The sequence below is a fragment of the Anticarsia gemmatalis genome, chromosome 4 (genome assembly GCF_050436995.1).
Source record: "Anticarsia gemmatalis isolate Benzon Research Colony breed Stoneville strain chromosome 4, ilAntGemm2 primary, whole genome shotgun sequence".
Lineage (NCBI taxonomy): Eukaryota > Metazoa > Arthropoda > Insecta > Lepidoptera > Erebidae > Anticarsia > Anticarsia gemmatalis.
Window position 1 is genome coordinate 3,410,858 of NC_134748.1, and position 12,654 is coordinate 3,423,511.

General features: G+C 31.8%; 1 protein-coding gene across 1 annotated transcript in view; it reads left to right on the forward strand.

Moving 5' to 3' along the window:
• Positions 1–7,098: 7,098 nt before the first annotated feature.
• Positions 7,099–12,654, forward strand: part of Nos (Nitric oxide synthase) — a 114,892-nt gene continuing 109,336 nt past the window's right edge. The window contains exon 1 of the mRNA XM_076113170.1: positions 7,099–7,300. The gene's annotated coding sequence lies outside the window, so the exon portion shown is untranslated. The remainder of the gene's footprint in view (positions 7,301–12,654) is intronic.

The following is a 12,654-nucleotide window of genomic DNA, read 5'->3' on the forward strand; positions in this document are numbered from 1 at the left end:
GATATAATCCGTAACTAGTTTGTGGAGGTCCATCTTAATAAAAAGAAGGTTTGAAATGTTGCTCCGTTATAAAAGTAATTTTAGAACTATAAGTAGAACCTGTAAAAAGTCATTCAACAAAATTGTGACGCATGGGCTGAAATTTGTTAATAATCTTATGCAAATTTCTTATCGTATGCAAGAAACCGTGACGCTATGTTTTCGTATGTCTGCAATAATAGTCCGCAATATGAAAAGCTCATATTAATATTTAACTTGTTGGACTACAAAAAATTATAACACTGAATTGTCTCATCCAGTTTCACATCAATTCTACATCTATTCAAGCAATCTGTTAGAGCAACATGTTGTAAGTTTTGTTTGCTTTGCACTGGCATCGAACCGCGATCAAGTGTGATGACCGGCGGAAATATGGCCAATAATCTGTTCCGATGTACGATGTTAGTATTACTGATTAGGTATATTGCTTTATTACTCTGACCTCAATGGCTTGTAACGATGTGTTTTTACTGATTAGTTTCCATTTGTTTTTGAGATTTGTGTTGTACTTATAATACTAGGTGACTCGACGGCTCTGTTTGAAGTTTCAGTCCCTATTTCAGGGACTGATTTTTGCAAGAAAACGTAGTTAAGTAGCTTATGTTGGATCCTGGGTTTTCAACAATCTCTGTCCTGAATTTTATCGAAACTAGTTGAGCGGTTTAGTCGTGAAAGTGTAATGAACATAAAGACTTTTGCATTTACAATACTAGCATGCAACTTTAGATTACAGGGATTTTCCCTGTAATCTAAAGAAGAGAGCCATAAGACCAGAAGCAACACTTGCGAATGCCCCTAATACGAGGTATTCAACCAAAACCATAGTAACCGTAATGGCCACTTTTATTACTACGCCTACGATAACTTTGTGAATCGATCTTTATTCTAAGTTAACTAAAGTATAGAAATATAGAAGATATCGAGACTTCGCTGAATAAAATATTAAACAAAACTTTATTTCAAGATCAGTAGAAGTACCAATTTTGTACGAAAATTCTCGGAAGGACTTTGTTTATTTATTACGTAACGGAACAAAAATAAGATGTTTTGTAACAAAACAGTATCTCTCTTGAAATTGAATTTTGATTACCACAGCTAAAGTTATTGGATTTATTAGAGAAATTGGGAATATTACAGTTTTGAGTAGTCAACAAGAACACTCGATAACAATTAAATTATTTCAAAAGATATAACCACTTCTTTCATTAAGCCTACGTAAATCTTTGACATAGAACCTTAAATATTGGCACAATGGTAAATTAATAAAAAATATCAATAATTTTAAATAATATATTTATTAATAATTCGCTTCTTGCCTAAAAATAAAGATCTTCAAAAAAGACGAGTGACATAAAAATGTTGGTTCATTTGCCACAAAAAATATTGAAATTTGTACTAACTAGATATATTAATTTAAAATAGAAAAATAAAAAACTAAAAGAGAATGAGGTTCAAATATTTGCATTTCGTAATTCAAGCGGAATTCGAAATAAAACGTGAGTGATATGAATTCAGGTTCAATCGAGATTTTTTAAATATCTTTCAAGGCAGAGTATCGTTGATTTTTTTTAACGAAAATGTGAACGCATAATTACGTTTTGAAATAACGAAAGTAGACTTTAATACCATAAAAAATATACAGTCCATTTTAGTAAGAGTACAAAAAAACCTCAAAATTTCTTACTAGATTTAATTTACGTACCGAAATTTTAGGAAATTAAATTTTATAACAAATCTATTTTTAATAATAGCTTGTAAGTGTTATCGCAATAAGCGTCAGTCCATTAGTTCAGTACAACAGTTCAAGCATGCATGATGATTGATGTTTGATCAATTCAATTAACGGTGCAAGGGTCAATAGGCCCTGTAATAGCCAAACACAACAATGACAATTATTTGATGATAATCTTAATTGTTACACAAAATGTCGTGTAACAGTATCACAGTCATTAATGATCGGGAGAAATTAGGAAAAAATATGTTTTTATACTACCGTCAGTATCATTTATAGTACAAAGTTTAGCAGAGCCTTGTAAGCAAGTATAGCGGCTAGCGGAGAAATAAAAAAAATGGAACCTAGTCAATGACCTACAGGCTTATGCAGCTGACTGTGGCTACCTCATTTTGGAAATACATAGAATTTCTACGTATAAATAAATTGTACATTCCAAAACTCTCTTCTAAGTTTCTGGACTATATCATCAGTATTTCAGTAGAATGTAATAATTCATTCATACCAATTAAAAACTAGTTTTAAAACATTTTAAAAATTAAAACTGTCTTTAAGTTACTTGCCAAATGTATAAAAATAATTGGCCCAGTTTCGTTCAGGAACCAGCTTTTATTATTGTCATGTTGGCAATCGTCGTCTGTCCCGTTTATTTGACACCCCTGTCAATTTGGGACGCCGTGAACATTGTTCGTAAGATACGAAATGGAATACATACCTACTGTACTGAAGATAAATTGTGGCCTGATTTTAAAAACTTTCTATATTTTTATTTAGATGTAACACGTCTTAAAATGTAGAAAAAATGATGTTAAAGCCGATGGAAAATGGATTTAAAAGCGCACTATTTGCTGTTATGGGTAGATGTGTATTTTTCCACCGGCAAATTTATTATCTGAGTTCATAAAAAATTACAAATATATTTTTCACGTTCACATGTTACCTTTCTACTGACTTCAAAACTCGTCTATGGCAGTCTATTGGTGACGCTGATGGACATTTATTTGCGCTATATTATACCACTCATTGCACAAGACCTGAAAGCTCTGAAAATATACAAAAAATATTCTCATTGCACCAAACTTGAAATCTTTTTGAGAATACTTCATGATTTAGTATTCTTATAATACAATACTAAATAAGCTCCTAGATCAGTCAAAATGTAACTTATCGACTCATTCACTTCACTTGACAAATGAACAACGACAGATCAAATTGATATCCACTAGAATCCCTCCATACAACATACAAATGGGTATATTTCATCGCAGTTTAGTTTAAGAAAATTCTAGAAAAAACCGTCTTTTTTATCCACACACTTGGTCTAGCTTTCAACATTAATGGAATGGAGAGGTCTGCCAAAAGTATAAACATTAAATATTATGGATAATAGTTTGTACTGGAGGCTCCGCAGGCATTGCCGTGGTTATCTGATGGCTCGGTGCCGCCAGCAAATATAACTTTTAAGACGCCATCTTGTTGTGTGACAGTTGGTTTAATCGTGTGGTGCTGCTAATGTGTATGGAATAATCCCGAAAGTTAAGGCTGTTTTTGTGTAATATAAGGTGGGAAAATATGATAGGCTGTAAAAGGAAACTACGAAAAATTTTGGAGATATCTTAATTTACTGTATTTAAATATTTTACTTAACTCTTCATATGATTTTTTAATTGAACTCACAGACAAGCAGTTTAAGCTGACTTTTACTTTTTTTTTTCTTTTCCTTCGCGTTAATGGCAATCTCAATGTATAGAAAAACGAGAATTTGTACCTCAGAAGTCACGAGAAAATGGGATCAAGTAGTTTTAGTGGCAATAAAAAGGAGACAATATACTAACACACTATGGACAGAGTCAATATTATTCCTTAGATAATAATAGTACTGGGGACGAAAAAGTTCATTCATTTCGTTCATTCATTGTTAGTCAAATTATGTTTACTTGTAAGTTCTAACTAGGTTTAAAGTAGCACAAAAGTTTATGATAAGCTGTTCTAGGTCAGTCTCGGATTTTCAAATGATAAACAAAGACTATGAAATGCGGCATGAATACTAATTTTGTGCGGTACATTTGATCAAAACATGTCCGTATTCTAAAAATGTACTACTGTTATATTTATTTTCACCGTACAAGGAAGAGAAATGTACTCATGTCATTTTAAGAAAATTAACTACTGAAGCAATGATGTTGTATGCAGTAAATAGTTTTTAGATTCGTTTCCTTGGGCAAATGTTCCGATCAACGAATTGGTAGATCAGTCGACCGAGTGTCTTTTGTACTGCGTCCTATGTTCAAATTAATTTACAGTCCATAAAGTATCGTGATTATCTTGTCTTCGTCTTTTTAATACTTCATAGTAAATTGGTAATTTACTAACAAAATAATAACAGCTTTATGTATACCGACAGATTGTCTTCAGCATTGCGTATTATGTTAAATTGTACAGTTCATAAAGTATCATAATTATCTAGTCTGCGTTATATCTCATAGTAAATTGGTAATTTAAAAGCTAAATAATAACAGTTGTATGTTTATACAATTGAATTGATATATTATTAAGAGGAGAGTACATAAAATTCTTAAATTAACGCAGAATCATTTTTATCAGTACATCGTCCCCAAAACAGGATGACAAGTGATTATTCTATACGTTGTATCCTGTGGTGATCAGGTCAAATTGTTCTGAAATTAAATATATTATTATTTTATTCATAAAGATACTTTATCATATTATTATGTTTATAAACTGCGTCGAATGATGTTCTACTTGTTATTAATAGCATTATTTATATTTAATCTAGATTGTTTTAGTTGCTCAAAAGCTACAGACAAACGGAGATAGATAGAGAGCTAGCAGGGCTGTAAAAGGTAATAATCAATTTAATGTGCTGTCAAAAACTTAAAAAATGGACGCATTAAGGTATGACGACGGAAAAATCTAATTTTTAAAGGTGTCATAAAAATTATATTCTTGTATTTTAAAACTGCCAAAATGTTTAATGCTTTATCTATCCACTGTTAACTTACTAGAGACAAACATTACCTGTAATGTTATAGTTACTTCGCTCTCTCTTCTCTTCGTGTTTTTAGCAAATCCTGCAAATAAATGATAGACCAATTTGACTTAATAATCTAAGATATCAATCTATGTGTAATATTTGACAAAACATTGAAGAAGGCTTTCAATATACTTGTTGGTGTGTTAACAGTAAGATTGGTGTATAACCGTCGGATAACGTAACAACCGTCGGTAGTTAACCCGTGGGGTGCAATAACTTTCGCTAAGAAACGCCAGTAAGTGCGCCGAGTTACAATGAATGACGGTATCTTAACGGAGCTGTATTGTCCTTGAGATGGTTTGTTTTGGGAAATAAACATAGAAATATACGTGGTATAGAAACAGCGTTGTTTTTTAAATAAAATAATTTAAATATGCTGTTATTAACATTAAGTTTTTAAAACAGTTTTTTCTTAATTGTCAAGTTTTAGTTCAATTGAGTGAACTAAAAATATTATTTGGTTTCAGAATAAATTCCTGATAAAACCGTAAGAAATAAAAAATACAGACAACCATCTTGTAAACTATTTTACATTAAAACAACTTTTAATTTAAGCATAAGTAACTGCATCAATGTAAAATATAAATGCTCAGTAACCTTTTTCAGTAGCTGAAGCTACATTGAGACATTACGGCAACCCATAAAGCTCACTTGCTTTTGACCATAAACAAATCTAACATAAGCATTTATTTACATAAAGTTAGTAATTTATAAAACCTTCAAACTGCACATGCACATCCTATATACGTATACATATAACCTGTAAATACACACTACATTTAGCTCTCACCGAAACCCAAAAATCGTAGGTAGTGAGTTGGCAATGGGCTACATATTGCAGTTTCAAACGCTTAAACTAAGTAATGTTCCGTGTTTCAATTCTATTCGCTGGCAAGTTTTCATTCCACTGCATATTCAATAATACTCTTATTGGGTTTTATTTTGTAGGGCATTTCGATCACGGACATCATGGTTAAAGGTCGGTCGGTAGGTAGGTCGCAACTGAAAAGAGTTCGTTTCTAAAGTAACTTTGTCAAGAAATTAGTATGTATGTATACGTTTCTTAGTTTAAAAAAAGGGATTAAAAGAACAACATTTTATATCGGTACCAAAAACTACATTACCTAACAACAATAAGTAGACGTAATTAAGCACAATTTTTTTTCACAAGTGGTAATCGAACCCACGTTTCACGATACTCATATACAAGCCACTGGTTTAATAGCTCTATTAATGATCAATAACCTGCACCTCAATAACCCTACTAACTAAACCTACGTTTACAGTTTCTATAAGGGCACATGGCAAGTTGTTGTTACACGAAATGTGCCTTTTAATTACAGTCATTGCCTAACGGGATATTCCACCGAAATTTAAACAAAAAAAATACATAATACAACCTTGATTTCTTTGGGATGCAGTCATTGGGAAACCCATACAAGACTTACTAAAATAAAGCACTAATAGCCATTAGCCGTGATGTTATAGACTCACGTTATACGCGCTGTCATCGTGATATCTCTTGTATATAATTATCTATTGTTCTGATAACTTGTCGATTCATACACACACTTATATAGTGTTGATTGGGTATCCTTTTTATTATGGTTATGACTTAAGTGCTGTTGTTTTTTTTTGTGACACTAGATTCTATCCAAGACTATTTTTCGAAGTTAAATATTTTGTGTTAATTCTGGTTTTTAATTATATTATCAGTGTGCCGAATTTTCTGTAATATTATGAGCTGTATGTTTGTAAATTTGTCTGAACAGCGGGCGTAGTTAGTTAAAACTAAAATGTCACAATACCCTTTTCTAATTAAACTTGCGCGCACTAGCAAAAAATATTTTCCTAGTAAAGATCTTCTAGAACGAATACACTTAATATATATCATAATTGACTAATACTTATCTTATGTCCACACATCATTTCAATAAATTCATATTAGCATCATTACCCACATTTTATTACGAGTAATCACAATAAAACTTATATTACAAGTAATTTAATCTCATATTCGCTCATAATCGATCGTAAACAAAATATCGTGTAACCGATCTACACACAATTTAACACAGAAGCAATTAATTATAACTTTTTAATATCAAAGGGGAAAAATGTAAAGAAAAGTTAAGATGAAAAGATCGGGTACTTTCGGGCGAAAAAGTTTGTTGTGGGCGGAGTTAGTTGCGCGCATGCGTAGTTGGATCGCTGAAGACGTGCTTGGACGTCGACGACAACGGCTACCGTCGCAGCAAGCAGTTGCCGCGGTACCTCTGTGCTATGCGGACGCTCTCGTATGCACTCCAGCACATCACCACATAATATCGTAGTGAAACTATATAAAAGTACTTTCCACGGACTATAGACTATATAAACACTTTCCTTATATAACTTAGACAACTTTTAAAGTTCGAAAAAGTTTCGCGAAGTACGAAAAGTTGGTTGTTGAATGAAAATTCGTCTTGCGAAGTGTAGGTAATTTATTTAATGGGTATTGATTAACTTTTGATTAGTTTTTACAATAGTTTAGTAAGAATTATTTCATTATGTAAGTATTGAAAAAGCCTGAAAATAAACACATTATAACATACGGTCAACATAATCAGAACTAATCATAATTAAATCAACAAAAAAGTTTAAATATTTTACAAATTAATCAACACAATCGTAAGTAAGTACTATAATACATTTTTTATGCTTATCTTTATTATTAACTCACTAAAATACAACATTTTTCATACCTTAAATAATATGTATTACACTATCAACTGAACTAAAAGAAACTAAATAAAACGCCGAGATTTTCCTAAAGGCTGTATAAACTTTTTCACATAATTATTAACTTCTATTCCAACTTTTCAAATTCATTGACTACAAAACACAGTAGATATAATAATAATTATAACGCTTTATACAAAACAACACACAGCAGTGATTCAAAACTCGTTAACCCTTAAAACAGCTTAGTAAGTTAACCCTTCAAATGATTCTGCAACGAATGCCGACGGGACCCTAATAATGTCGCGTAAACGGTTCCGTACGGTGAAAATGAGCGACTATAATGTGACGTCATAGATCCATATACATAGGCTATAATTACAATAACGTTTAAAGAAATATATTATCGGAATTTAATACGGAAAACTTAACACCGGTAAGAATATAATTATGGATAATTTATTATGAAAAATTGTTGAAGAACTAATAATGTAATTTATTATGTTGCAATTATGATGCGTGACTGTGAAAAAATAATAATAAAAGAATCCTCTGTCTTTTTGAAATGACAAAATAGAATAAAATCCTTATTTTTGGGAGCAGTTAAATTGATTTTCTTTGACCACTATTTATTTTTTAATATTTTTAGGCAAAGCGTTAAGAGAGATTAGAACATTAAAACTAAGCAAAATAGCTTATTTCTACAGCGTACAAAAGTTCTGAAACGGTAAACGCAATTTCTATTTTACTTAAGATATTGTTTTTAGGATTACCAGTCTATTCATATTAAACTAATATAAAAACCATATTTATAACAAAAATAAACATGATTGTCAAATATTAAAGAATTGTTTGAACTTGAAACAGTTCTTCAAGACGTAAGGAGTCTGCCAAATAAAACTTTGTAACACACATTGTAAGGACTCTACACTTCGAACTTATATGCGAATACTTCATATTTGAAATAAAACACAATTTATGTTAAGGCACATTTTAGTCTAACGCAAAATGTTCCGATAGTAGAGTGAAATCATTATTTAAATATTTCTAGTCTATTTTGTCTTACTGCTGGCCAAATTAAAAAGCGTGTTCAAGTTTCTAGCCTAATTCACGCAACATGTTGAAAATCAGCCAAATAATTAAATAAAACGTTTTTAATTTCAAGTCTAGAAGTAAGAAGAAGGCATTCAATCAACTAAGGAAATTTGTTTTCAGCAATCAGGTAAAAATGTGCCGAAAATTAATAAAACGAAATGTACGAACACCAGCTTTGTGTCGAACAAAACCGTAAAGCGATTGAATTGAACGGATTCTCATTAATAACACATCAATTAACCCACAAATACGATAATCCTATATATCTTTTCATATCGTACACCTTTTTATTATCTCATTACAATGTGCGATTCCATTATAATTGCAAAATTTCAACCCGAATCGTTTTAATGCGGCGTATAAGTAAGGTAACCGATATTAATCTCATTAAAAGCGGGATTTTTCGAAACATTGCTAACCGCGGGGCAAGACCGTAGGTAACTTGATAAAATTCACCATCACTTTGATGATATCGTGGACTCAAGGCCTCTCTTCCCTAGGAAAACCTAGCAGTAAGATAGCAGTGATTTAAAATTATAAATTTAACATTTCAAGTAAATCTATTTACCTAAAAGCAGGGTATAGTTTTAAGCTGGCAATATTTTGTTCATGCTGTGTACAGCGGGAAAATAGCCTAAATACGGCACGTATGGTCACGTTACTATGACGAAAAATGAATTGTAAGCGTTTTCAATATAAATTGGTTATTAGAAATGGTTTAGTCAGCTGATAATAAATTAATGTTGCTGTATTTAGACTATTATTGTTTTGTATCGCGATTTATTCTACAGTCATTTATATAGAGTTTCAAGCAATTAACTTTTGTAATGTTCTTAAAAAATTGTACATGCAGTCCTCGGTAGATCCTATGGTAGTAGAAAATCGCTGCACGTTAGGCTAAAATTATACGGTGCTACGCAAAATCGTTTCCTCATTTCCAAAAGTTTCCGGCGGCGGCGGTAAGAAATGCGATAGTTTCGTCGCGTATGTTACTTGTTATTTTTTTAAGAAACTTATCATTTATTAACTTACGTCTTTGTTAAAATCTAATCTTAAACGGTCATCAATGTCTTTGTACCTAGCTGTTCATTAAAAGAGTGGAGATTTTTGACAACAAGGAACAGTTGTTTTTTTTTAAGATAGTCTTATTTCACGTATCAGTGTCGAAGTAACGTAGCCTATATCCAAACACCTTATGGTTTTGATAACTTTTAGAGAGACGATTTCACTTACGTAGATCCTTCAGGTTTTCATACAAAAATTGACGGTGGTTAACCGGTTATCGACAGTCTGAACAATTTTACTTTTTATGGAATTAAGAAATAATACCAATTAAATTGACTATTTAACTTTGATTAGACCTACAATATCTAGATAATGATGATTACCAACAATGCTCTAAGCGGCGCTGTCACTCAAGTCGACATTGAAAGCTTTAAACCACACGTACATCTACTTAAATCAATATTTAATCAAGTTGATGTGATTTCTAGATCACTTAGCGAACGTGAATATAGCCTGATATATGTTGGCATCTCTCCAGAACTCACTGGCAGTAGAAGTAAAGGAACTCATTCTAGGAAAAAATATATTGAACTTTAAAAACGTAATTAGTTCTTAAAGTAGAATATGTGATTAAGAATATTATTTTTAGAATAGATTTCCAATACGTGATAATTTATTTATATGAGAACAAGAAAAGAGAATAATTATAGAAAAATATATTTGCCTTTTATAAGAAATGTAGGTGTAAAGTGTAGATATTAATAACTGGGTTTTAATTAGTAGTTATTATATAATAATTAAGTTTATTATTGGAATCTTAATAAATAACTGGAATATAATTTATACAGGTGTTTAGTAGATAAAATATACTTATCAATAAGTGATGAGTTGTGTAGATTATTTGTGAACACATATATCAATTCCAGTTAGAAATTAAGACAGAAGGAGTATAAAAATATTTTCGGTACAAATCTTTGTTAAAATTACTAAAGTAAGCTCGCACGGAACATGCATTGCTTTATATTTTGAGATTGAAAAGAGAACGGAACTAAATCGGAATTATATTTTGAACGATCTCCATAACGAAAATTTGTTTTCTGATTCCTGCTTTAGCTGATCACAAGCACCTTCTAAGAAACTCAAGCATTATTCTCGATTATGTTTCCATAACCGTGCAGTTTTAAATATAACAAACAAGTAACCGATCGATATACTGGGGTCAGCACGTATCATCTATATTTAGACGTAAGGGATCAATCTGGTTCGAACGCGACGAATTTTGTCATCTTTGCGGTTTAACGCGCCCGCGCCCTGCCCAATTAACGATGGGCCTTATTTAGAAACATCAATTTGAGGTGCCTTCTCATTAAAATTTGGGATATTTATTACGTTGTCATCAAATGGCAAGTTTACTTGCTTTTTTATACTTGGTTCAATAGTTGCTGTACGTGTAAAGACTGTATTAAACTTTAGAGCATTAGCTTTACGCTCGCAGTCAAATCGGTAAAAGCTTACTGTTTTTAAATAAATAAGTTACTTTACAAATACTATTGGCTGTCATTAATTATCCTGTTTTTTAACGATTCTGTACTTTTAATAATAATATATAAAATATAACTTTCAAAAGAAATACTACCAAAAGGCATTTGGGCCTTCTAAAGCTAAGTCATCAAGCTGCAACTTCCAAATTTTGTTACTAAAACATTGCTATTACTAAAGAAACAAGCACACTATGCTCAAGTAGGAAAATTAATATTCTAGCTGTTCTAAAGGAAACATGGCATGCAACATTTGAGCATCATTGTCAAGGGAGGGAACTTACAGCTTGTATTTAATATTCAACGTAGCAAACTTCGTAAGCGCGATGCACGCTTGATTAGTTCGCGCGATGGCCGCAGGGCGGCGGTGTGCCGTCGTGAGACCTATATTGCAGGAGACGCCGAAAACAGATTATCGTTAGCTTAGAAAATTTCCAGTACAAAAATTTTCTTAAGAATATTTTTATTAAAAACATCGATATACCTACTTATTAAAATTTTGTATCTTCAGTCAAATGTTAAGGCTTTGTTCTTTCTACATTTTTACAAAAAATGTTGCAGTGGTTGACGGATTAAATTCAGAGACATACTTGAGTTTTATGGGAACAGTGCCCTGTAGACTAGCTTACCTTTGAAAAAGATTATATTTTATGGTACATACGTTTGGTTATAAAGTTTTTATCTTCGTCCGGGGTTGGTGTCAATTTTTTTTCTGACTAACGTTATTTGTAGCATTAAACTATTGGTTACATGAACCTTTAACTATTGCTCTTACTATAAAGTCATCGATAAGGTTACCAGAATAACACAGCATTATTTAGCTTGACGTGTAAGCTCAAACAATAAGCTTGTTGTATGTACAATAATGTATTATTCAGTCTGTTGTGTCCAATGCCAGTGATAATCGAGCGAAAAATGGAAGAATATATTCTAAAAATAAAGTACTTTTCTTAATGTAGCGGTACAAAAACAAAATATAATTCCCAGACCTACCGCGGTACTATCTTCAAATGGAGATTTCACATTCACGACCTTTCTTTTCCCTAAAGGAGCACGTATATGTCTGTAACACGTTTCAATCCCAATGATCCTGCGGTCGTTTATTATCCTCTCCATGAGATCCGGGTTAACGCCGCACCGACACACGTGTTTCAAAAATACACGCTATTTGTTTATTTTGATGACGTGCTCGTTTTTGACGTCACACGAAACATGGAACAAATTATGCCTTTATTTATGACAGTGAGAAAATACGTAATTATGTCCATAAATCATCTTTGGCAGGTTATTTAGAAGTTTTGTAGTTATTGGTTTGGTTAGAACTAGTTACGGAATAATATTACGTGAAGATATCGTATGTGTAGTTATTCGTTGAGAATATTAACCGCGATTGTTGTTAACATTATATGTTAATTAATAATGTGGCATATAAAAACATCGGATGTATTTCTCTTATAAGGTCAAATTGT